General features: G+C 38.5%; 2 long non-coding RNA genes across 2 annotated transcripts in view; one reads left to right on the forward strand and one right to left on the reverse strand.

The window, feature by feature from the left end:
* Window positions 1-26,342, reverse strand: part of LOC146442698 (uncharacterized) — a 71,689-nt gene that overhangs the window by 26,756 nt on the left and 18,591 nt on the right. The window contains exons 4-7 of the long non-coding RNA XR_014849436.1: window positions 14,339-14,476; window positions 13,662-13,821; window positions 6,312-6,441; window positions 5,435-5,519 (exon numbers count right to left, since the gene is read on the reverse strand). This is a non-coding gene — a long non-coding RNA (uncharacterized LOC146442698). The remainder of the gene's footprint in view (window positions 1-5,434; window positions 5,520-6,311; window positions 6,442-13,661; window positions 13,822-14,338; window positions 14,477-26,342) is intronic.
* Window positions 12,437-15,087, forward strand: LOC146442699 (uncharacterized). The gene is made up of 3 exons (XR_014849437.1): window positions 12,437-12,524; window positions 13,026-13,121; window positions 14,865-15,087. It is a non-coding gene; the product is annotated as an uncharacterized LOC146442699 (long non-coding RNA).

Below are 26,342 nucleotides of genomic sequence, written 5' to 3' on the forward strand. Positions count from 1 at the left end.
TCCAAAATATTGAGGAACTTTAAGTTAGGTCCCATGGAAATCATGGAATTGTTTAGGAAAACATAGTAAAAATTCTTCCTTGGCTTTTTCAGCTGCTGCTGCTATTTGAGATCACCTATTTTCAAAACTGGGACAGAAGATTTTCCAGTGAGTTCACCAAATCATTAAATTAAATTTAATTTTCTGGAAGGACTTGGGCTGTGCAGCAAGCACGAAAGAGGAGGTGTGACACGGCAGCTGTAGGAATCAAAAAAGTTCTTGCTGAAGAAAAATTCCTCCAGGAACCACCAGTTATGACTTTAAGAGGGAAGGCACTGGGCAGAGCCAAGTAAGGCTGGTGGTGGAGTCTCTTTTTTCTCTCTATAAAATATGTTAGAACGGTAAGTGTTTATATGGAACTAAAAGACCGCTTTGATCTCACCGTAGTGATGGAGTTGACAACAGCAGTAAAGAGTTGCAGAGTCTATCTGTCATGATTTGATATGCTGAGCTTCAGGGATACACAAGAGGAGATAAAATTGAGATGAAGATAAATGTGTTTATTTCCTTATGGCTACTCCATTTCACTGTCATTAGCATGGTAATCTCAGGCACAAAATGCACCATATTCAGAAGTTGTTCAACAGACACCTATTTTTCAAGACTGTCCATTGCTAAGTGAGTAAGACAAGGGTATACTTTCAATTATTTTTGCCCACTGTTTCACCATTATTCCTCTCATCACTTTTAAGGAGAAAAGGAAGGAAAAAATTCCTATAATTTAATGCTTTGATATTAAAGCGTTGGACACTTCTGAGGCTGTGATCAACTCCACGCTCATATTCCGCATTGCTAACATCTGTAATAGTATCAGTATGGATCCCAGAAAAAGCAGTAAATGGAAGCAAAGGAATTTTTGCAGCTTGCAATCTTGTGTCCTTTGTAATTGAAATGTTTTTTTTGTTGCCTGTTCGTATGAAATCAAAGGCAAGACTCCTGTTCAACAAAGATCTACAAATAGGGATATAGGGATATATTTCGCCCATTTGACCAGAAACGTGAGAAGTGAACACTTGGTTTGAAAGATACCAAATAAATACAGGAACTTGGCAAAATAAAGTTTCACAGGCAATATCCCAGACTCTCTAGATCATTAGTCACTTTAGAACATCTAACGTTTCCCTTCTAGGGGCTGATTTCAGGCGTCCATCTGGTAGGAGGCAAACTCCATAAAAAGAAAATGAAATGACACAATTAACCACACATCAGAGAACCTTGTCTATTAGGTGTTTTGTCTTTCATAAAAGCATTATAAAGATGGAAAATAAAACAATACATGTTGATTTTTGGGAGAGTACAAGAAGTCAAGAATAGAGAAAACCATCTAAGCCTTGATTGGGAGGTGGACAAAACCATAAGCATAATAATTTTAATTATTGCTATGGTCTGCTTATAGCATGAGAGGACTTTAAGTCTCTTTTGTATGATTAAGGTACACAGGTGTCAAAACAGAGAAAAGTGAAATGGTCAAGAGGTGACCAGGAAGAGTAAGTACACAGGTAAAGGACAAAGCATCGCTGTCCGTATCCTGAAGAGATTGCAGTATGGTTTGATTTGAGTTTATATCTGTTACTAAGCACAGAAAATTTTGTAAATGCATAATTAGCATGTCCATTTGACAGCCTACATGATCTGCCAGTATATCTGAGGAAAAAGATCAAAGCAAAGAATTCACAGACTTGTGCATGCAACTATAAAGTTATTGTATGACATTTTCCAGTTTAACTACAAATTCTACTTGTATGTAAAAATGTCATTTATATTTTTGCAGAAGTTCTTCTAAATTAACTTTCATTATTTATTAATTTAACCTGATGATGTCTTATAATTAGAACTGCTGAGAGATTGACTACAGTGTGGCACTTCCCTATAATTAGAACTGCATTGTTCGTGACTGCAACAGTTTTTAATATACTCACTCCCACCTCTGGTTGCTTGAGGAATAAGGAGAGTGAAAAGAGCTATAGACACTGAAAATATGGGCACATGTAAATACACATAACTATAGTGTTACAAATCTAGGCTAAGAATAGTTTATTTTAAGTGCTTTAGATGGCAAAAAGTTATCTTGACATGAAAAGAAACAGTAAGAAAGTCATCATTCCATTCTCTTTTAAAAGGAAGAGAAATCATGGAGTAAGGACATCATCCAACTATAGCTTTAATTGATTCACTTTATTTAGTATCAGAATTATTGCACTGTGCATCTGTGTCTTTAATGAGCCCGGCAAAGACAAAAGAAAGGTGCTTTGTTCTCACTGACCTCCCTGGCTACGGCAAATCCCTGAGGCGCGAGGCAGGGAGGCAAGGACAGCAACTGAAGTTTTTCAAAAAAGTTAAAATACTGGGATGGCAAAGCAGCAAAACCTTCCACTTTCCAGATGGAGTATTGTTAATATTCTGGATTTGTGGCACTGCGCTATTTTGAAACAAATAAAACAAAGTAATAAAAAACAAAGTTCATTTGCCATATGGCTGTTTGTTTCTCTGTGCTCCAGCTCAGAGATAAGTAATGTATGGCGTCTCAATATGGCACATCCACACACTCCTCCCAGGTGCACGGGATATAGCACACCTAGATTAACACAAGCCAAACTCCTTTTCATTGCATTGAACATGTGGCATCGTGGCTTAAGGGATTTTCTCCTTCAGCTGAAGTATAAGATACGTTTGACAGCCAGCAAAGGAAAAGATACATTTAGGACTGAAAGGAGGAGTAAAGGGGGAAGAAGCAGCTGGATGGAAAGGCACAAAAGATAATGTGGTTGGTTGTTCAACATTTACTATGTGAAATCAGTGCTCAGGAATGATAGGATTCTGACAGCCTAAACAAACAAAGATTTGTCTAAAGGGAGAGTGAAACATGAGCAGCAGCATCCCTGGCTCACCACCATCAGGAGACTTGAGCAGATGCCAATTTGAATGGATACAAATTCCTGGTACTCAGCAGGGAATGACCAGAGAATGGCAGGACTTCCAGTACACCTCAGACACTCACAGGTGTGTTCAGGGAGGGAGTGTTGCCTGCCTTACAGACACTTCATGGCATTTGACAGTAAATATAAATAGCACATATAAATAAATAAATATATTAAAAAATTATAAAAGGCAGTATCTAGCTAATGTTAACTCAATCTCCATAACTTTCCTTTGCAGCATAGGGCAGCCACAGGATGTTGGCCTTTCTGCCCTCTGTCTTGTCTCAGCAGGTGCACCAAGAACTTTTTTAAAAAAGTGAAAATGAAAGAAATTTGCTAAGGATCTTATTATCATGCGTTATAAAGTTTTCCTGAATTTGTCAAAGCAACCATATCAAAGGAATGCCAGCCCTGCCACAGCCACAAGCCCTTCACAAGTTTGGAGCATCTGGGTCTGTGTCTGTTGTAGGTTAGTGTAAGTGTGCATTCTTTACACTGCTGCAAGAGGGTAAAAGCATGGCTGAGGATGGCAGTGTTACATTATAGGTAATTTTATACTCCCAGTAGGACAGTTCAAATCTGGAAAGGGTAACTTAAGGGAAGCTACTCCATTCTTTAGTCTCGATGTCAGGTTTTACCTTCTTCAGTCCTGATTTGAGGTTTTCTGTCTAATTTCTAGGACATGACTGAAATTTGGAGTTGAAACACTACACCACTGCACGTAGACATAGAAGCTTAGTGGGGGACAGCACCACTCCCAGTCTCTCAGCTCAGTGATGACCATATAAAGCTCATGGGAAGAAAAACCCAGAAGTCCTGAGAAGCTCACTCTCAAAGCTTCCCCCGAGTGTTCATTTAGGACAGTCATTTAAGAAAATCAATGGCAACATACAGTATCTTTTAAATGACTTTCCAACCAATGATATTCCAACCAAAGGCCTAAAACAAGGAAATAAGAATGTGGTACCCACAGAAAACCAAAAACACCTTTTTGTTTGTTTTGCTTTGTTTTAATTGAGACGAGACCTCAGAATTCCTGCAGGTTTTGCTGTGCAGAAAGTTCTGAGCAGGCATCAAGAACAACTTGAGGGGAAAAAGTATTGTCGCTCATCCATTTTAATTCTGGATAACAAGGCAAAACTTATCTCCTGATAGCTCTCTAGCTATTCTGATGATAGGAACCTCAGTACAAAGCACTTACGCATGCACTTAATTTTAAACCCAGCAGTAATCCTGATTGAATCAAGACGTCTACCTTTGTGCTTAAAGTAAAGCATGTGCTTAAGTACCTTTTTGTATAGGGGCCTTAATTACATTATGTGTGTGAGAGGATATGATAATTTTAGTTGGCTTTCCCAAGAGAGCCTTTAGTTAATAAAATAACTAGGTTTAATACTCCACAGGGTCGTATGGGAACAGAATTGTCCTCCTCCTCCTGAAGCCTAGCACAGGGTAGACTGTAATTTAATTGTTGGAAGCACAGAAAGTGCTGAAACGCTGTATGTCTTAATATTGTACTGCAAGAGCATGTTTGTTTCTATTATGTAATACCTTGGGAAACCACTGTGCAATGCTACCACCAGTTATTCATAACTACATTTGAATTTACTGATGTTCAGTTCCAGACTTCATCTGTTTTACCAGATGAGATAAGGGGGAAAAAAATCCAATTAACAGGATTTTTTTTAAAGAGATGGAATGAAAACAAAAGCAAAAATAGAACTCATATTCTTTCCCAACCGGATCACCTGCTCCAGCGAAGAAAATTCAGGACAATAAGGAGTAGACAAAAATAAAACTAGGGCAGATCTGTTTGCAAATAGTTTCTTCAAAAACTCTTATTATGATTATTCTATGATATTATTCTGTGTGAAAAGGAATATGTAAGCTGAGTCTGTGAAGTGCATGGCTATGAGACACTGATGAGCAAAGGAGGGAGTGGCAAACTCACTGCAGATCCTCGGACATCACCATTTCAACCTTTGATTCTCCACGTCACCAAAACGATTCCTGCAAAACCAGCTGCTCACAAAGGTGGTTATAAATAACACTTGAAGGGAGTATTTTGGGCTGGGCAACTGCAGGCAGGTGGAACCCAAGAGCCAAGTTTTCACCTGAGCCTTACACTGCACAGTTTACTCTGACAGCTACGGAGTATGGGAGAGAATTTTTCCTTCATGTTGGGTGTATTTCAAGTGATCATGCGTGTATGATGTGAGTCTTTGTATAACATTACATTGCGAAGTGCAGACCAGAACTTCTTAAGAGTACTTTCCCATAGCAGGTACTGAAAATATGCTACTGACTTCAGGAGGTGCAAACTGCAGTAACTCTTTTGAAATAACTGAAGAAAAGCTGATTCACACCATATCAGGATCTGACCATTTTTGTTCATCACTGTATTTGTTTGCAGCAGAACAGCTGATTTTGCTTAAATGGCTAAGAGCAACAATTTCTACTACTTGATTAATACATACTGTGTTTTTATGCCATGGACAGGTTTCATGTTATAATTATTTGGCAGCATCACAGTGTGCTTTTGCTTAAAAAAAGAGTCCTGACCTGGAAAAAGAGCAAAAATACTTTGAATTAACATTAGAAAAACACTTACATAAAAATAAAATAAAAACAAGTAAGTAAGAAGACAATATTATATTATTTTTATACTATTTTTAAAATTAAAAAATTATCTTTTATCACAAAGTACAGAATGAGATTTTAGCCCCCTGCTGTAATTTAGGGTATGTAGTAATTTAGCATTAAATTTTACAAAGCTAAAGATTAAAAAATTATCCATTAGAAGTGTTAACTATAAGTGGCTTCCAAGAAATTTCCACTCAGTTCTCTTTGGGATTGATTAGTAAAAGGGATTTATGGAGCTAACTACAAATTGATGCACCGCACTCACTCAATTTAACTCCTTATGCTCTATGGTCAGATGCCACCTTTTGGCCATCAAACTGCCTGTAGTCCTGTGTTGCTTGGAATGCAGCAATCCTTTTATACCACCTTCTCATTGATGGAGGAATGAATTAACAGCAGTGACATGTCTGTGGGCTTTTTCACAGAAAACCCAGTAGCTGTGACAACCCTCAGGTATGCAGTGTAAATGAAGGTCTGCAGTCCCTTCCTGGACTGCAGAGTAACAGAGAGATTGCTATTTTAATAGCTACATGTTCAGGAGTGTCCTCCCCCAATGTGGGCAAATAAAGCTGGCTGCTTTTCCAAGCCCGTGGTAATAGTTGGGAGGATGTACAAGAACTAACGCAGGGTTTTAGGGGAGAGGTTGCATAAAATGAGCCTTGGTGTTAGTCAGGAAATTGCAGTTAAAAAAGTGATTTTCAATAATGTTACTATTTACAGGCTTAACCTTGCTTCCATCTGAGTCAGCAGCAGACATCCAATGATTTCAATACTGGAGGCTAAAGAATTCAATACCTTTCAAACTATGAGGTCAGAACACAAATTCTTGATGTATAGACCCCTAGCCAGCAAGGGAAAGAAGGGAAGAAATGGAGATCTGTAATGTACATATTCGGGAATTTGAGACCTCAGTTTATCAGCATCAATTTTCTACTTGAAAATGTATAACTTTCAAAGTAATAGAGGAACTAAGTTGGCAAAGTACATATATTAATCTAAACTCAGATTAATTTCAAATACATGTAATAAACAGCATCCAACTTCAATCACTTGCACAGTTGAAGTATTTGAATGGCTTAAACTTAGCCATATGCTTAAATCTCTAATGAACAGAGACCAGACTGCCTTCTTAAAAAAATGTCTTACATTTAACATTTGCCTAAATACAGATTTAGGCTTCAGGACTTAAATCTACAGAAAAATATTAATTTAGAAAGACAGAGGTAAAAAAAGGGGGAGGAAATTATTTCCTTCTTCTGAGATGGAAAATCAGATAGAAAGACTCTGATATTCCATATAACACCCCATACCATCCTCCCCCTCCTACTTTCACTGTAAATAGAAGTTCACTTACTGCCGTTCACTTCACAGGAATCAACTAATTTGAAAATTGTTATTACATTTCCCCTCAGTTTTCTGATTTCAGACTAAACAAGCCCAGTCCTCTCAAATTTGCTTGTAACACATTTTTCTATAGGTTTTTGATCATATCTGTCATTTTCCTGTGGACTGCTCCTGCTTTCTTCACATCTCTCTTAAAAAGCAGTAACTCGAACAGTAGGTCAGAGTTGAGGGCTTTACCAGAAAACTGAAAATATTACTTGCTGTGATTTATACGTGACACTTCTTTTTGTACACGGTAGTACCAGTGGTTAACATGATTAATTTATGTACAGATTATTTTCCCTCATAACGCCAAAATAATTTCTGGCAAATCTGCTGTGCCATCCCTCATCTTATATTTGTGCAGAAGTCATGAGTTTGGTCAGGAAGAATAAAATTAAGCATATCTGATTGGCCTGTGCATTATTTAATCACCTCTTATATTTCCAGACTGACTCTAATTTGCTAAGACTGTTTTGAATTCATATCTTCAGGGTGCTTGAGACTTGCCTTGATTTGGTATAATCCACAAAAATTAATAAAGATGCTCAATTCCACCCTTCATTACTAAAAATGGGGAATACCAAACCCAGGAGAGGTCAAAGAATGACTCCTCCTTTCCTGCATTGCTCCAGTGTAACAGAAACCCATTTAGAACTGGGTTTTTTTTTTTTTTCTTTTAATTCAGTTTTCTAACTTGATGTGCTTACAATACTTAACCATTTTGCATTTTCTTGGTTTATTTATGGTAACATCTTTCAAATCATGTCAGAATCAGATGGTGATTCACAACTGCTTCATTCCATGAATTCTGCTACCCTGCCATTAAAGGAAAAGTGATTGGTTTGACAGCTTAGTCTGATGTATCTGTCAGTTGTTACTTATCACTTCTACATCCTTTGCTTACAGGTGAGTTGAGTATTGCTTCTTATCTATTTGGCCTAGAATTTCTTTATCTGCAATTGTCCCCTGTTTAAAAATCAGATACTACATTCCCCTATTTCCTGTATTCTAGATTTCCAATCATTCTCTCATTTTCCTATTCACCCATTCTAGATTATTTCAGCATATCCAGACATAGTAAGAAAAGTTCATATTTTTCAAAGTAATCTCTAATTTATTCTTTGCTTATATGAAACTCATTTCTTCGTGGTGGTGAATAAAACCTTTTAAAATTTTTTAATGTGAAGAATAGAGAAAAAAACCCCTTGGGAATTCAACATCATCTTTATGATCTTTTAGGTAATCCAGGAGATAATAAGAGAACTGATGGGGGATTCTACTGGGCAGAAGCAAAATCAGCAGAATCTATTCCATACTTATCCCAATAACTAAACCCAAGACACGGGGTTTAGTGTAATATTTTTCCTATTAAAATCAATTCTATCCTTCAAAATATACTGCCAGCTGATGTGAAAAACAAGAAATATTTGTGCATTTTATCCTCATGTTTTGCTGGTGTGTAAGACAAAGAAGGTATTTTGCATTTTGAAGGAGATAGCTCATTGCTGAGCACAGCAGTGGAACACCAGCTCAGTACCTTCACAGTGCACCAATTCACAACTGCACTGCAAATGTGAGCTTATTCAGCTGAGCCCATTTGCTGTCATAACTGAGATCATATGATCACTGTGCTGGCACCTATATAACTATGTAAATATATATATTTAAATATATATATACATATATAAAAATATAGATATTTAAATATATATTTAACAAATTGCATACTGAGCACTCAAAAAATAAAATTAGCAGGAAGATGAAACAGCTTGAAAGTTATTTCAAAAACCACCTTTCAACATCTGTAAAATTTTTTAAATCCTGGGAAAAAACTACCTTATACTTTTTTCTTATAACTGAAAATACAATAATTATAGTTTTGTGCCATGTTGTTCCCCATCTATTATTAATAAATATTTTACATTTCTTCTTTCACTTTCTCATTTATTGATCCCTATGCAGAAGTGAATTTAACATGATGCAGAAAGATCAGATAGGCAAGGTTCCCCTTTGCATTTGGTGGGAGCAATTTATACGCACTTTCCTCATGGTTTCTCTACATTCATGTGTATATTGCAATTTTTTAGTATATTTTATGAACAAAGGAAGAAGGCATGTAAAAGTGTTGGGCTAAACTTGGTGCATGGTAGGGCTTTTACTTTTTCAGCCTGATGAGCAGAGAAAAGAGGTTAAGGAATAGGAGGAAAGGGATCCATAAGAGACAGTCAACACCTGGAAAGTTTTAAAATTGCCAAAAGTAAAATCCAAATAAAAAACCATGACTGTAACTTTGTATTATCACCCTAAGTTTCCTGGCCCACTTAAGACTGCACCCTGGAAACAAGGAGTTCATAAATGTTAAATTAGACAGACTTGCTCTGTGATGCAAGCCATGGCTGTGACCTAAAGCAAGAATATAGAATGCCTTTCAGTTATAGAGTCTGTCACTCTCATTCCCTTTGATGCTCTTCCTTCACTTCAAGGAAGAGAGCACAGGGAGTTAAGGTTTGTGGCCTGCTCCCCTGTTGTCCCTCATTTTACAGGCACTGAAATTCAGATGAAACCTCGAGCCACACAAGAAGCACACACACAAAACCCCCTTCACTTTCATCAGTAACTTTTTCCTTTATAAAAGTTTCTATCAGAGAGCTGGTGAGCCTTATTATACAGTCATCCAACTCTGGTTACCACACAGTCATTCAAAATGAAGCATTATAGAAACTCCCATAAAAGGTTCCTTCATCTGAACACACTCTCGCCGAGGTCCTTTCTTCCTGCCACTTTGAGGTGCAGTAGAAGTGAAAGAGTCTCTGTGGGTGCTCTGGCTGCTGCACATCACAGGGGCTCTGTGGCCCCTTGTCACCTGCCTGGTTATCTTTACTCCGGCAGTGGCATCCCTGCACAGGCAGGGAAGGCTGAGTCAGCAACCCAGGCCTATAATCCCTTTGTTAGAAACTTATCCATAAACATTAGCAGTTTGCCTACGTTCTGGCAAACTTCTCTCTCTGCCAAAATTACTATAACATGGCTGGGCCATAGTTAACACACCAAAGACATATCAAGGCTGATTTCTTCAGAAATCAGCATAAGATTGTAGACTTTTCTGTTTTGTGCTTGCATCCTGATTAGACAGCAGTGCTCCCTGTCCTTGGGGAAGGGTACCAAAAGCAACAGCATTGCTTTTTTAGGACTGATGGGAATCTACACAGTAGGGTAAGAGCACATGGCAAGATGTCTGGAGCTCAGTCTATGCTAATGTCCCTACTGATCCTTCTGCTTCAAGGAAGCAACTGGAGACAAATTACTGGTCTTAAACTTCCTAATTAAGGAAGAGCTGGAGGGAATACATCATGGGCAGTAGGAAAAAAAATGAAGAAAAGGAATTTTTTTCTGGTTTATACTTCAAATGATTCATGACTTGCAATACATCATAAGCAGTCCTGGTTCAACAAGAGTCTCAGGCAAGTGTATTGCTTTAACTTTTAACCTTTTCTGAAAACTATGGGAAAATTGAGTAGTGTTTCATTTCAAAAATGGAAGACTAGGACAGAAGGTTGTTCTACTGTTTTCAACACTTGCTAGAGATACTTTTATCACACTAGTCATTTGTAGCTGATCTCCTTTAGTGGGACTAAAGATTGATATGTCTATCAGTTGAGAAACATGTCTTGTTTTACTATGACAAGTCTGTGAGATCTAATAAAGTTTTTAGGTATGCAAACCTCACGAACAAAACTGAAGTAACCTTACTTGCATTCAACTTCACATCCACCTGAATAAATGACATAACCTAAGGGCCCATCATACATAAGTAACATTTATATAGCATGTCGATAGAACAGACCTATAGCTGAAACAGATTAATGGTTTTCTTCTCTTCTGTTGACATAACTTCTACAAAACTGATACTTTCCTGAAAAAGGCTTCCATTCAACACTCCTAACATTCTTCTTCCTCCCTAAAAAAGTATCAAGAAATATTTATGGCATACAAAAAGGCTTCCATTTCTAAGGATATGAAATATGTTCAAGTTCTTGTAAGAAAAAACACATTACACTTGGGTTTTCATTTAAATATGATTTCTGAAAACTAATAAAAAATTAGAAATGTTGGTGCACAGAAAAATGACAAGTGAGAAAAAAAGCATATAAAAATATCCACAGGATAGCATGGGGAACTAAGTGGGGAAAAATTACTTTGGCTTTGGAGAGAGCATTATGTAGGCACGGCAATTTTATTAACACAGTTGGATAAAATATAAAGGGTTTTCCTAATCTCAGGGACTTCAAAGGAGACTTTTTTTGAGACAATATTAATATCAAAGCCAGTTGTCACTATTATTAAAATGTTCTTTGCTCTTCATTAGTCACAAATGATCCCCTCGACTCACAAAAAGGTACTCGGAAAATTAAAAGCTTTTATGTAACACTCCAACAAAAGTTGAATGACTCCAGAGTTAAAAGGCAACTCTTGTGTCTGTCAATATTCAAAGTGGTACCCAATTTTTTCCTTTTTTAAAGTAGCAATTTCCTTAGGGTATTTATTCAGTTATAGATCTATTAAGAGACTGATGAGGAATGGACAATTAATGAAAAGCTTTGTCATCCTGAGTTCTCACAAGCAATCATTAAAGACCTGATTTTGCATTGTGGGCAGCCTGCTAGTGCCATGTAAAATCCCTCTGGAGGATAAACAGGTCTATCCATCTCCAAGGCTGAGCGAAGCCTGGATTTATGTCTGTGTGAGGGCAGAGTGGTAATTCCTCTTGCTGGGTACTTTTCCTAACATGCTATGTCTAAGCACTTCAAAAGAGTTTGTTTGCTGATCGCGTTAGCCAGAACACAGCTCATCCCTCCAGTGGGCTGCATTGTGCGACTCTTAATCGCTGTTTAATTGCAGTCTCACACTGCTGAACTTAATGGGAGCTCCTCACCCACTTGCATGGTGAAAGACTGGAGGATAGGATTATGGGATTTTCTTAATGTAGTCCCAGAAATACCACACATGATGCGCGGAAGTCACCGGAATTTGCCCACCACTGGATTTGTGCAGTTGCTTGGATTTTTCTTTCCACTGAGCCATTTATGTCTCTCTGAGGCTGAGATGTGGCAACTGAGGATCCACTGTTGATTTCATTTTCACATAACCCTGTTGGTGGTACCATCTGTCTACTGTGTCTTTGCTTTGTGGGAAGGTTTGTGCTGGAATGGCGGAAGCAGCACTGAGAACCAGATTTCCGGGATTTTATGCCTGCCCTGATACTGATTTGCCTTGTGCCTTTAGTTATATCAGTTTTCCCATTTGTGCCTCAATTTTTCTATTTATAAAATGGGAAAAGAAATGGTAGGCTAAGGCTGAATTAATACCTTTAGACTGCAATAGAAAGGTAATATAGTAGTACAAAGTATTAATTATTATATTATCTCTCTTTTTAATGGATTTATATTTAATTCAGTTACAGAGAGACGCTTTGTTCGCGTAATAACATTTTCTACTGCCTTTGAGGCTCATAGGAGCAAGCTTGTGGGAAGGAAGCTGGTAAGTGTTTGAATTTAGAAATGCTGCTGGTTTCAGTGTATTTAAAATGCTGTTGAAGTCGGGACAATTTAAATGTGTGAGATTTCAAATGTCTCATTGACACACGTCGCAAATTCCTTCATTGCCTAAGGGAGCTATGGCAAAAGGAAAAGTTGGAGTCTTTCAGTTTCACAGTTAAGGCAGCTTTTTTTAAAGTGAGTTAATGATGGAGCATTTGCCTGTGCAGTTGTAACAGAGCAATCTGTCACTGTGAGAAGACTCCTGGGGTGACTACCAAGACATGTTAACTAGCAATGGTACCTCCACTGGACATGACCTGCTGCTCACTCCAGAGTTGCAATATATTCCAGGCAGATTCCTGAGTGAGAAATGGGAATGGATCTGTGTTTTGGACAGAGGCACAAGCCCAACTCAGCTTGTAAAAACTGAGGGTAAGGGAACTCTGCTGAGGGAAGCAAGCTGAGGGTCTGACCAATATTGTTTTTCTCTCCTTACCCTCAGCATTCAGAGGTGCATCTGTTGTGTTTGTCACAGAGCTGGCTCCTCTCATGGTCCCCTCATTGCCCACCCTGCCATGCACTGTGCTCGGAACACATTGTATGTACACACTCATTGATCTTTACTCCAGCTGATGACAGATACAAATCTGCTGCCACTGCACCTTATGCTAATGTTCAAACGAAAATGAATAGTATGCGCTGAGGCATACCAGGTTGCACTTTACCTGCCTGCATACATTTATTTAGGAATATGATGGTGAAACCATCCTTCTGGGCCCATCTCCATATTTCATCTCCAGAACAGCATGAGATTTTCAGGTGTGTGAGCTCCCTTATGTTAGAACTTGTTTTCTTGGCAAAGGAACCAAGCCCTCTGGGCTGGAAAAGCAACTGAGTGGTCTGACAAAATTCTTGCCCTGGGCATGGGACAATCAGGACCATAGTTTATTGCTGCAGCTTGTTTTGAGGTCACATTTTGTGTTAAACGAGACTGGAATAGTCTTCCAGTTATGCTGGATAGAAAACAATTAACTCTGCCATTTGTGTCATCCATGATGACTGAATATTAAACTGGATGCACTGGACATTTGTAAGAGGAAAAAAAAGTCAAAGCGAAACAAGAAAATTGGTTTCTTACCTTTCCACCTTCATTCTGTGTATGATGCAATTGTCAGTGGAATATGGCTGGAAGAAACATGTCTCAAAAATATGCAGTGATATTCCATGGGAAAAATTTTAGTGCAGTCAACAACCAAATCCTCCATTTCATTCTCCAAGGCCAGAATTTCAGCTGATGTCTACATCCAAATAAAGAAGGCAAAATATGAGTTGCAGCATGTCTTAGTCAAAGAAAAGAAAATCTAAGACCTTTATCATTTTGCCTAATTTTTTTTACACCATTCTTAATCTGATGTATCTAATTATACTCTATGTATTCTGATACAGAGATGGTAGAGGGTATTTCTTTTTGTAAGACTGGGTATTAATGGGCCCTGAACCTGCTGGGACTTCCAGATGTCACTGTCGTAAAACTAAGTAAAGGCAACCTCCTCTGATCTGCAGCACATTCCTGTACTTGCAGAGAATAAAGATACTAAGGTGCATTAACAGAACTACCCAGATTGTACAATCATAGAATCTCCTGAGTTGGAAGAAACTCACAAGGATCATCAGCCCAACCCCTGGCCTTGCACAGAAACTGCAAGAATCATATTCTTGCACTCTGTCAGGCTTGGAGCTGTGACCACTTCCCTGGGGAGCCTGTTCCAGTGCCTGACCACCCTCTGGTTGAAAACCCCTTTCCTGATATCCAACCTAAAGCTCCCCTGGCTCAGTTTCAGGCTGTTTCCTCAAGTCCAGTCACTGGTCATGAGCAAAGAGCTCAGTGTCTGCCCCTCCTCTTCCCCTCATGAGGAAGCTGTAGACAGCAATGATGTCTCGCCTCAGTCTCCTCTGGAAGGAAAGAAGAATCTTGAATGGAAAGAAAAGCAACATTGCAGGGAAACCCGTGCAGTCTCGCTCTTCAGTTTTCGCAGTGCAAGTTCTCTTACCACTCTGGATCAGCACATTATCTAGGTGCTAGGCTTTGCTTAGCTACAGAAATCATCCCTGCTTTTGCAAAAGCAGAGACACTTGGTGCCTGTTCACACACCGCTTGGTTCAGGCTACCTTGTGTTCTAATAAACATATCACAGCAATAGCTCAGAGCTCCCTGTATTTCCAAAAAGCATATGTTAAACAATGTAAGCAAAGAGAAACCGTAACAGGCTTCACTTGTCCTAACAGTCCATCTGTTTCCTACTCCCCACTGAGCACATCTCTTTTCCTGGTTCCCTTTCAGGTGCACTCTTACCTTATGTAACGTGCTTTTTATTGGAGATTCATGCTGTGACCCTGTCAGAATTGCTACAGCAGGGGTGACCTCAGTAATGACTGTCCACAGCCTGCCAAGCTAAGTTGGTCAGTGTTAGCTGATTAAACTTTTAACAACATCCCCTGTGCGATAAAGGGCAAAATGACAACTTTGCCCATCGTCAAGGTGTCTGTATAATAAACTAATTAGTAAACCACACAGTCTGTGGAGCTTTTAATGAGTGCTATCGTCTGGCCTCTGTAATAAAAACCCAGTCTGCCCCCTTTTGGGATTCAATTAAGGCACAGACTGTCATATGCTTGGCCTGGCTGATCAATGAATCCATTCCAACCTTTGTCGGAGCTGTTTGCAAGGTCACTGGCGGCAGTGAGGGAAGCCAGCCTGGTGCTGGGGAGACAAACCCAACAGCACCCGACAGGCACCAGTATCAGCTGCTAATGTCCTCCAGGTCCTTTGGCATCAGCAGAAGTTTCTCTTACACAAAGGTTAGCTGAAAGAGAATGTGGCAATATGCAAATATATAAATTTAAATATATGGATGCCAGTTCTTCTGAACAGAAAGGTTTCCCTTTTATTTATAAAGTTCATTAATTCCTTAACATCTGCATATACCTAGACACCTGTGGGAATTTTATGCATCAAAATATGCTATCTAATGTTTGCTCTCTAAACTGTGTTTATTGCTATGATCCAGATACACAAACAAAACAAACACAATGGAGTAGCCCTAGATTGTACAAAACAGCCCCCTTTTCAGGCCCCTGCATACAAATAATACTTATCACAATACCATTCCATAAGGGGTTTATAACTGCTGAAATAATTTTTATGGTGCTCCATTGCAATAAGTAACAACATTTTAATTTTACACACAGGAAAACTTTCTGTTAAAAAAAACCAAACTGTCAGACAGGCAATGACCAAATCACATGCCCAGGCATCTTCAACTGAAAAGTTTCATTTCTTTCACCTCTGACTTCCATCCTCAGGAGGATAAACAGGAATCAGAGAACTAGTAGAGTGAAGACAAGACTTTTAGTGTCATTATCATCTGTCCTGACCAAATACCCAAGCTCCAGGGGAGCTCTGTCTGCAGCCACACTACCACCTCAGCAGAGCCAATGATGCACTCGGGTTTAATTACTGCTGTAGCAGCAGTTTAGAACCTCCAGACCTGCCAAACATTGCTTCCTTCAACCAACAAGAAAGCACTGCATTAGATGACATGGCAGGGCATTAGCGAGAGTCCTACTGAGAAATGTGGATGCAATCAGAAGAGCAAAAACTGGATGGAGTTTACTAATTCATTCTGCCCAGGTGAGAACATTAACCTCCTAATAGTGGGCTCTCTTCTGTCCTCTTCTTCTTTCATTCAAATTGAATAATCTCTCCTCTGCCACCTCATAGTATTTCATAGCCCGAGGAATAAGAAAGTGTCTGAAAGGCGATTTTTAACTGCTGTGATGCAAAGAAAGTAAAAAAAAATCTGGTCGCCATTGTCCCACTGATTCAGAAACTGAGCAATCTCTGTAGCCACAACCCACATGAATTCATAGCAAGAGACCAAGTTCTGTTGGTCCTTGAATACCAAAAAAGCAGAAACAGAAGGCGATTACAGTGACACAATAGTGATGCCTAGTATTTTCATTCCTGGTATTTGCATTCCATTAGAAACCAACGGAAATTGAAAACAGACTTTGAGCAGTTTGACTTTCTGGCTGATGGAATTACCATGAACACTCATCTGCAGCATGGCTGCACCCACTGCTACAGATGCGAAGAAGATGCTGTGAATTCAGGTTTTCACTGTATTCAAATATTCTTCACTGCAGATCTTTCCTCCCCAGTCCCATATAAACCAGCTCTTCTTCCCAGCTGCATTAAGTGGCAGATGACCGAATAATGTAAGATTTCTAACCACCCTTCTCACTTGCATTGCAGAATAATGGAAAATACTGTAGGAAAACTCTCTGAAGATGCATTCTAAAGATCAAGACAGTAAAAATAAATATCCTATAAGTTAAATCTTTCTTTTTTTATGCATTGCAGAGGCATTTTGCAGCAGGCCTTATGCAGATATGGCCGTGCAAGATGTGGTTTATTCACAAGAGTCCTCTCTGCACACAATACAGCTGGGACAGGCTAAGCAGGTCCAATTACATTTGATCACTAGCATGGGAGAAGTGATGTAGGAAAGAGGCATGGCAGAGCATCCTGACTCGAGAGAAGGCAAAATATCTTAGCTAAATATAGATTAGATGAAGTCTTGAAGCTGCTCCAACTTTTGAGAAGGGCTGGAGAGGCCTGGCTGGTGCCAAGATGGCTCAGAGGCTGCCTGGTGTGCCCAGGGGACAAGCAGCATCTGGTTGGCATTCCAAGCTCATCTGGTGGTGCACAATGTACATATCCTCCCTTTCAGTACTGTTCTCTGTTCTTGGACAGATACTCACTGTAAAGAGCTAACATTTGATCATAGTCTCTTTAGGTAGAAACTGATCTAAACATTCCTGTGAATATTCATAACTATTACTAATTTCACCTGAGTTTGTTGATTTGGCTTGTGAATGGCTCCCTAGTTCAGAAGCAGCCATGAGAACTGTCCATGAATTTCACTTGCCAAAAGGTTGGTGAATTGGTAAAATTGTGTTTGAGTGTGTCAACACAAAGATTTTGCTGCATTTATTTTGCTTTAAAAGAATACTCTGTAGTATTTGGTACGAAAGGCTCATTGGGGAAGCTGCTGCTTACTGCTAAAGGTGAAAAAAAAGGAGGCAGAAAAGTATAAAAGAATTAGAACTTTAACAAACTCTCTTCACTCTAGTATTAAAAAAAGCTCTGAAAGAAGGCTGCTCACAGGGATTTACTGATAAAATCAGGAAGTTAAACTTTTCCTCAAGTCAGCTACTGCTTCTTTACAAGAAAGCTTCAGATTTTGCTACTTGGGTTTCAGTATGAAGGGAATGCTTGTAAGAGATTAATTTCTTAATCAAGGTTTTATATACAATTCTGATTTAGCATTCTTGAAATTTCACCAATCACAGTTAAATTATATTCATCAGTCTGCTTTTTAGCTCCTTCAAAATAACTCTAAGTACAGGAGGCTGTGAATTTCTAAATCTTCAAGAATAAAGGACTGCTGAAAAAGATTTGAGCTCTGATTTTCAGTGGTTTTATCAACTAGAGTACTAGCAGTTGTCTTTCTGTTGAAAAGAGAAATGCCTTATAAAAGTTGACCATTTTAACTTCATACCACCTCAACAGATCGTATCATTGTCATCCTTTTAAAATGGAAATACTAAGACCAGATTTTTCGTGGGTTTGACAACATTTTTTCTACTTCCATGCCATGGCACTGGAGGCTTTAAAAAGTAAAGAACATCAGCTCCAGCACAAATCTGCAGTTCAAGAAGCTGCTCAATGGCCATGGAAAAATCATGATCTGCAGATGCCCTTCAAACATGTCCTTAGTGACTTGACCAAAGCCTGCTAGTGAGATATTATTACTGCTGAAACAAGAGTTTGTGACACTAAAGGGCTTTTTTAATGCTATTATGTATTTTTATTGTGATAAAATTGAAAAACACTGTAAGAGTAGGTCATCTCCCAAAGACATTTTCTTACTGTTGTCCTAGTTTTCCCTTACATTTTTCCTTCTGCATTTAGAGCATTATGGCACTCGTTTTGGTGTGAGATCCACAGCTCACAGGAAGATGTTTGCCCAGAAATCTAGATTTTGCAGGAGGATCCATATCTCTCTTGACACTTTGTAGGATCCAAGCTGATCCAGCAAAGCACTGTGATCTAAGACAGCATTTTGAGACAAGTTTAATTTAAAAGGAGCTTAAAATTGTATTTAGAATCAAATGCCTTGTACTTATACATGTTTTTAAGGGCTTACTCCAGAATTCAGGTCCTAGTATGTAAATATTGTTATTGCATTACCTACAAATATCACAAATATATATCTATGTGCCCTGCTAGATAAGGGAAGAAAGGCACTGCACAATATCCACATTACAGAAAACAAATGTTTTTCTAAGACAAAATCAAACTGGTTTTTTTTTTGGCATGAGCAGAAGGGAAACAACATTTTCTTCAGCAAGCCTTAGCAATCTCACCTGCATCGCAGGACAAAAGGTGTAGATCCAAGCTGCATGCTAGGAAAGCATGCAGAATGTGCTGCATTCCATGAAACTCCTTCCTGAAGGTTTTCCTGAATCAGAGCCTCAAGGAGGAAGTTTCCTTTTTCCGCCTCTGAAATGACCAGCAGACTTTTCTAGGATTCTCTCCCATCTAGTGTTTAACCACTCTCACTTTCTTCTGAGCTTGCTCACAAAGCCTTTATCTTATTTGTCAATGTTTGATATTAAAATAAGAAAAGGTATTAATCTCTGCAGTGACCTTTCTGCTTTATTTCTCCTGGAAGGGGATGCTGCATCTTTTGTAAGTAACTTCAAGGCAAGGTATTATGCACCATTCAAACATATGGCTTTTATCCAGTTAATCATTGTGCATTACCTACTTTCATCAATGTTCAGAAACTTAATTCCAGGATTACTCATTCCCCCAAAAACCCAAATAAGAAAATCAGAAGAATAGACCCAAACAATAGAACTTTTATACCAGGATAATTAGAAAAGGAACCTATTACCCAGGATTATAATTACTGACTAACATATTAAATGACCTTTAACATTTACCTTAAGCCCCAGATTTCTAGAAAACCAGAAAGGTTATGAATGCCATATTAGTAATCTTTAATCTTTATTACTGCTGTGGACAGAATTTTAATGATTTTTAAATAGGCAGCGGTCACTAACATATCCCTATTAAAATAAAAAAAATCTCATAAAAAATTAAATGGATTAAGACTTCAAATGTACCATCATCAAAAGTATTATCTAATTATGGAGTTCAGTGAACAGGCCAAGTGAAATGGTTGGTAATATTAGTTACTTACCACATGGGAATGCCCAGGATTTATGCACAAATAGATTCTGCTTCTGTTGCAACATAGTAATTAAGAATTTGTCAGGGAAATTTGACCCTCTAGGGTAGATATTACTTTGTAAAATAAGAATGGCAGAGCACTAGTCTCCTTGCTGCACATAATTTAACTTGATTATTTATACATCAAAGGGAGTCTGCAGTGACTGCAGTATAATATTTAAGTAGAAGGATATTAGAGAAAGAAGCATCTAGTGAAATCTTTTTCCCAAATCTCCGTGAGAAAATAGAGGAAATTTTCATAAAGCATTTCATTTTGCATATAAATTGGTGCCCAGATTGTGCCTGTGAATTTACTGCTGTCAAATTTAATTTTTCTTTAATTCTTCAGGCCCAGATGTGAAAAGCTCTGTGTGCAGGCTGCAATTTTCAATGCTTACAGGTAGCACCCAAATCGATAATGTGTCTTTATGAGAAATTACCGTTAATGTTATTGAGTATGCATTTTGCTTTATAGGATAATAAGGTAATATGAAATGCCAATTCATTCATTAGGAGAAAGCTAAGTGCTTAAATGAAATGGGTGACAGGTCTGAAAAAAGATGTAGTTGTGGGCAGGATGTCAAGAACAGATTTTTAATGACCTAATACCAAAAGGTTTTTGCCACTTATTTGCATTTGCTTCCTAGAAACAATATTAACTTTAAAATAAAAGTGCTTGAATATTTAAATTGCAGTAAGTGATTCCACTTGAAGAGGCTGTTTGGAAATGCTGGGTTTCTGGGAAACTCTCTGCCTGGCCTTTTTGAAGACCACAACATGAACTCATCTGGTATAAAAATTTAAAAAACCCCTCATTTAAATTGACAGGCATAAAGTGAGCATATTTTGAGCATGACCAAAAATCCAGAGGTTAGTATGTGAATGAAAAACAAACAAACAAGAAAGTGCTTTAGTTCCTTGTTCAAAGCACAGTGTTCTCCCAGCTCAGCACAGTAAAAAGAGCAGGTTCTGAAAGTAAGACAAAAAGAGTTTGTCAAGAGAAAAAAATCCAAACTAAACCCAGATCCCACTGTTACTGTTCAGAAGAAGACTGCAGCCTCCTCAAAGTACAATACTAAAAAAAAACACCCCCAAAAAGTGTTGTTTAAAAGTCTGTTCATAAAGTAAGAAATTAATTGATTTCTAGATACATTCAATGTCTGAAACCATGACCACAAGAAAGAAAGTTAATAGATGTTTTGCAAAACCTCACTAGGTTCTTTTTTGCCAAAGTCCTAAGTTACTTTTCTGAGTTTTACCATTTTCAGTGAGTTGTTTCCCCTCTTTGTCTCTGCACTGCAGCCCGCAGAACTGAACCCTGGGGCACAAAGCCATGCTGGGTCACCCTGCCATCCTGACCCTGCTGGGGTTGGAGCCAGGGCAGGTTTGTCCCTCTCCACAGCAGAGCCTTCAGCAGATACTGCTAGCGATTTGCATGCCTGGAAGCAAAGCTGCCTTTTCTCGGAGCAGTGCTCTCTGTTCAGACTCAACCCCATTCTCTGCTCCAGTCCCATTCCCTGCTCCTGCCCCATTCCCTGACCCATTCCATGCTCCTGCCCCATTCCCTGCTCCTGCCCACCACAGAAAGCCTCCAGTAGCCAAAGCCTCCACCAAACTTCTGACAGAGAAATGCCAAGTTTTGCTTTACTAAAGTAATGTATTAGGATGTAACACAAGACATGAGAAGGAAGCAATTCACAAGCCTATCCAGGGAAAGCACATCGAGATTCTCCGGTTTTTCCCACTCCCACTGCGAAGTGTTATTCTAGTAATAACAAAGGAAAGGTGTAGCTTAGCGTTAAAGATTCCAAAGCTGGTCTTTTTTCTAGAGAGATATGGGGACCTGACTTCCATTTAAAATGATGGCATTCTCTTCAATTATATCAGAATTCAGAATTCCTTAACAACGATTTTCCTAAAGTCTTCATTTGGTCTTTTATGAACTTGACATTTTTGCTCTTCAGCAGTAAATAAGACACTTTATTTACTAACAACACCTTAATACAGCAGTTTGAAAGCAGACAGCCTAATCTTTTTTCTTTTGAATAGCTAACATTGTAAAAACAAAGGACAGATACCAGAAAAATCTTTAAAGTTTTATTTTTAACTTGGCAATGGCTGCTTTGCCTAAACTTTTTTTTTTTTTTTAACTTTTATGTAGGGCTCTTTTTTTTCCCCTTGACCTTCAACATCTCAAACTACAAAGAGAAGACTTTCTCTAATGCTGTTTGAATATACTGTATTTTTCTTTTAAGGAGCCTTCCACTGATTTTTATCCTTGAGGGATCAATGGTTCCCTCAGTTCCACAATCTGACAAGCTACAGTAAAAGCAAAAGGCCCCCACTTCTAGAGCCCAAAGTGTTAACGTGAGATGGCAACGGATGTATTTTCACACTGAACTCACAATAGCCTAAGGAGAGCTTTAAAGTATCTTAGCCTAAGTATCTCTCTTTGGGAGGACTGAGATACGGGAGGAACTTTAGTATTATTGTTAATCTGTATTACAAAAGCACCTAACAGCCGCTGCTGAGTTCAGGGGCCCCTTAAAAGCACAGATGGATAAAACTGGTTCAAATGTGTGTTCACTTCAGCGTAACCTATGAATGCCTTTGCTTTCTGGTAGTGTCTGACTCGTTTCCGCAAAACTCTTGTTAAGTTTGGAAAAGGCGGAAAGACAATGGAAATGCTGATTCACTACTAAATCAAGCATTGCTCATTTTGCTTCTACAGTTACTCAGAAGAAAAAAAAATTGCTGTAATGCAGCATAGTAAGTTGATTTCTAAGGGACTTTTAGATCAAATTAATCTACATATCACCCCATCGTTCTTGGAATGACTCTTTCCCCAATGCCTCCCTGTGGTTCTTTGCAAAGAGCACCAATACTCATTTCTGCTCACACTATACAGAGAGTCAACTTTTAAATTTTCTTCAGTACTTCAGCACTGTTTACCTTGTCTCACTGGCATCCAAACAACATGGCATGCTGCCAAACGTTCCTACAGACTGAGAAACCAAGCAGGGGTGAACCTGGAGCAGCATCCCACACAGGGACCATGCAAAGGGAGGATGGATCGGTGAGCTCAGGTGTGGTGGAGGAGGAAGCTGCCCTCCAGCACTGCTCTTCCTACAAAAGAGGTTCAGAAACCTGGCTGGTAATTCCCTGGGTGCTGTTCTCTGAGGGAGAGCAGGCATCAGCTGCCAGAATTCACTTTAAGATTCCAAGTGCGACAGTGTGGGAAGTGGAGATGACCTCCTTCTCACATCTTGCCTCTGTCACTATTGAACCGCCCCTAGAGTGTGCTGACTTCAAAAATCAGAATGGCATCAGAGGGACACCATAATTTAACAGTGCTTTGATATATGCCAGTGTTCACACTGCGATGGTACAACTGAAGCAGTGCTGTCACCATTTCTGATTTGTTATAGTTGATGCTGGAGTAGAACAAGTACTACCCAGGGTTTAATGTAAAACAGTTAAATGGGATTCAGAGGGAAGATAATGAAATAAATTCACAATGAGTCATATATTTATGTCCATATTATGTAGAATGTAACAACATATGGCAACCAGATTGTGACAGGTTTAACTTACATACAAGTTTCTAGCAAATCGCATGAGAACTCCAGGCACTCAAATTTCTACTTCAAGAATCAAAGTATGTGCAAGCCCTTGGCTCAGAGTGGATATCAAGCAGTCCTGGCAAAAATGAAAATCGATATGACTAGCAGACTGTATTTTCTGATTTTAAGAAAGAACTTCACTACCTCCTCACGTATCTCCTGTGGAAATACAGGCATTGCTCTTGACTTCTTTGACCTTGCTTACTCTGTTATCACTGTTTCAAGAGCATCAGCTTCTGCAACACTCCAGCTCACTGCAGGCTGTTGAGACCTCATGCATTCTCCTTCCCACTGAAATTTTGAATCAAACCATTCCTGAGCTGTGGTTTATATGACACATCCAAACAGCACTGCTCTGAAAAACGAAGTTATCTTCTAGCAATCAAGTAGTCCCACTGAAATAAAGGAAGCTGAGAGACTGAGTCAAAGCCTATTAAACTCCCTGGATATTTATTCCAAAGAGTTCTGGATCAGGCTTTTGACATACTTCATCTTCTATACATTGTCTATAGCTCAAACATATTTACAGCCAATTACCAACAGCAACAATTGTAGAGGTTACTGATGATCTATAGCGTGCAGGAGGATAATCACTGAGATAAGACATTTTTCTTATCACAGACATCTGGGTAGTATTGCTACATTGCTACTGTTAAAGTGGTTGTGCAAGTGATTTCTCTTTATAATCAAGTAAGTGCTTTGGGATCTTTTTGAATAAATGGATTTCTAAAGCATATGCATTCCTCTTATTGTTACTTATCTGTTTGAGTACTGTCACCCAGAAATAGGGATTCTCTGTGCTTATTTGGTTTTGAAATAATGTATAATCAGTACAGCTATAGATCTCAATCCTGTCATGGGAAGCAAAGCATTATCTGTTAAAATGTATTAGCCAAATGTATGCAGACAAATGGATCCAACAGCACCTCACCAGAGACAACAAATTCCTCCAGCCCCTTAAGAATGTAGAGGTATGTGTGGTTTCTTGATGTTGCTGTTGGTTGTTTTTATTAAAACCAGCTAATCTCATATGCTATATGTCAGGAGAATTCCTCTCTCTCATTTGCATAGGCAATTACTCAGTCTCTATGTATTCACCTGTTTGGACATTGGATGCAGTTTCACACATTCCTTCCCTAAAATGAGGTCCACATTAAACATATTTTCCCTAAACTATTATTATCTCCTATGTGTAGTTAACTGAAAACAGTGCAGCTAGTTTGAGTATAATTATCCATAATTTGCTGAGCACTTATGGCATCCATCATTCTTCTGGCAGTAGCAAACTTGATTCCCACACCAAAAAGCTTATCAACAAAATCAAGAAAATTTATAACTGATAATAAAAATATGAGCACTACATAACTCCCCAATAATATCTGCAGTGAATTTTGACTGATATTTGGCCTAATTTCCTAATTTAATAATTTAAGCCAAACAAGCCTCATAGGCTGGAGAAATTCAGATTTAGATCCTGACTTTAGTTTATAACAGCATTTAAAATACGTGAAGCCTGGGAATTTCAGTGAGGGGGAAGAAGTCTGTCAAGATAACTACATGTTCAGTGTATGCTGAAAATTTTGAGACAGCAGTACTTATTTTTTCCTTGTTTTTAAAACCAGAGGTAAGGATTATACAAATATGTAGTCTTACTCTTTTTTCTGCACTTGTATGTCTATATCTATAGAGCGACTTAACATTTTATATTCATGTTGCAAGACACATAGTGATTTCTTTTGGTGAGAAATTGCCCCAGTTCTGGACATAGAAAAGGCTTAACCAATGATTTGAACTTCCAAGCACTGTCCCACTACAAATAAATACACAGAGTGAAGAGAAAATTGCAAGTGTAAAAGGCAACATAAAAAGAAATTAATTAAAGGAAAAGGAGACTCTTCAAATTTAATTATAATTTTCAGTAAATTCCAAGATTTCTCCTTTCTGGTTTGGTACTTTAGTAGCTTCAGGAATCCCAAAGGGTGCAAAAAGTCTATTTATTTATTCCTTGTACATAACAAGGAATATGCTACATTATAAAAGACCCATAGATGGGGCACTTAGGATCACGGTTTGGTGGTGATCTTGGCAGTGATGCTCTTACAGGTCTTTTCCAGCCTCGGTGATTCTATGCACACGCAGGTTTGCTGTGTGGAAATTTACTAGGTCAATGCTTTTCTAATGATCAATGAATGGCAAAATGGATCTGTTTGCATGAGACCATACCGAAAAAGATTATCAGCATCAAACCTAACACAGAAGAAAAAAGATCATGTTGATCTACAGAATTAATCTAAAAACCCAGGAAAGTCTCCATCACTTCAGGGAGGAAATAAGCAGAAAGTTCTCATCAAATTTTTACCCTCTGAAGGACATCAAAATCTCTTTCACAAAAGCATAGCTCACTTTTGGTGTCTAAATATTTTTACTTTTATTCTTGCACTTGACATAAAAACCTGAGGTTTTGTCCATGGAATGAGACAATGGAAATTCACAGACAGGAAAGAGGTGAAGGAAGGACAATACTTCCACTAAGAAAAAAAGTTATTATTTTCTTGGCTCATCTATTTTTTTAAATGGTTTCTCATCTGCATGAAATAATTTTTTAGTGTCAGTAAACAGTAGTTGTTGCCTTAAAAACTGGTGAACCAGCAACTCTGTAAGGCATCTAAGTCCTCTCCCAATCTCCATCTTAACAAAATCTTAGTTAGATTAATAATAATGCCCAGGGATTCTGAACTAAGCTTCATTCAGTCTTACAAAATTTAAATTCAACATGCAATTCAGTGGGAAATAAGTTTGCAAGATGTCACACAGTTTTCAGTTCACATTTCAA

The sequence above is a fragment of the Lichenostomus cassidix genome, chromosome 1Ab, assembly GCF_008360975.1.
Source record: "Lichenostomus cassidix isolate B80296 chromosome 1Ab, HeHo_3.0, whole genome shotgun sequence".
In the NCBI taxonomy this organism is placed as follows: Eukaryota; Metazoa; Chordata; class Aves; order Passeriformes; family Meliphagidae; genus Lichenostomus; species Lichenostomus cassidix.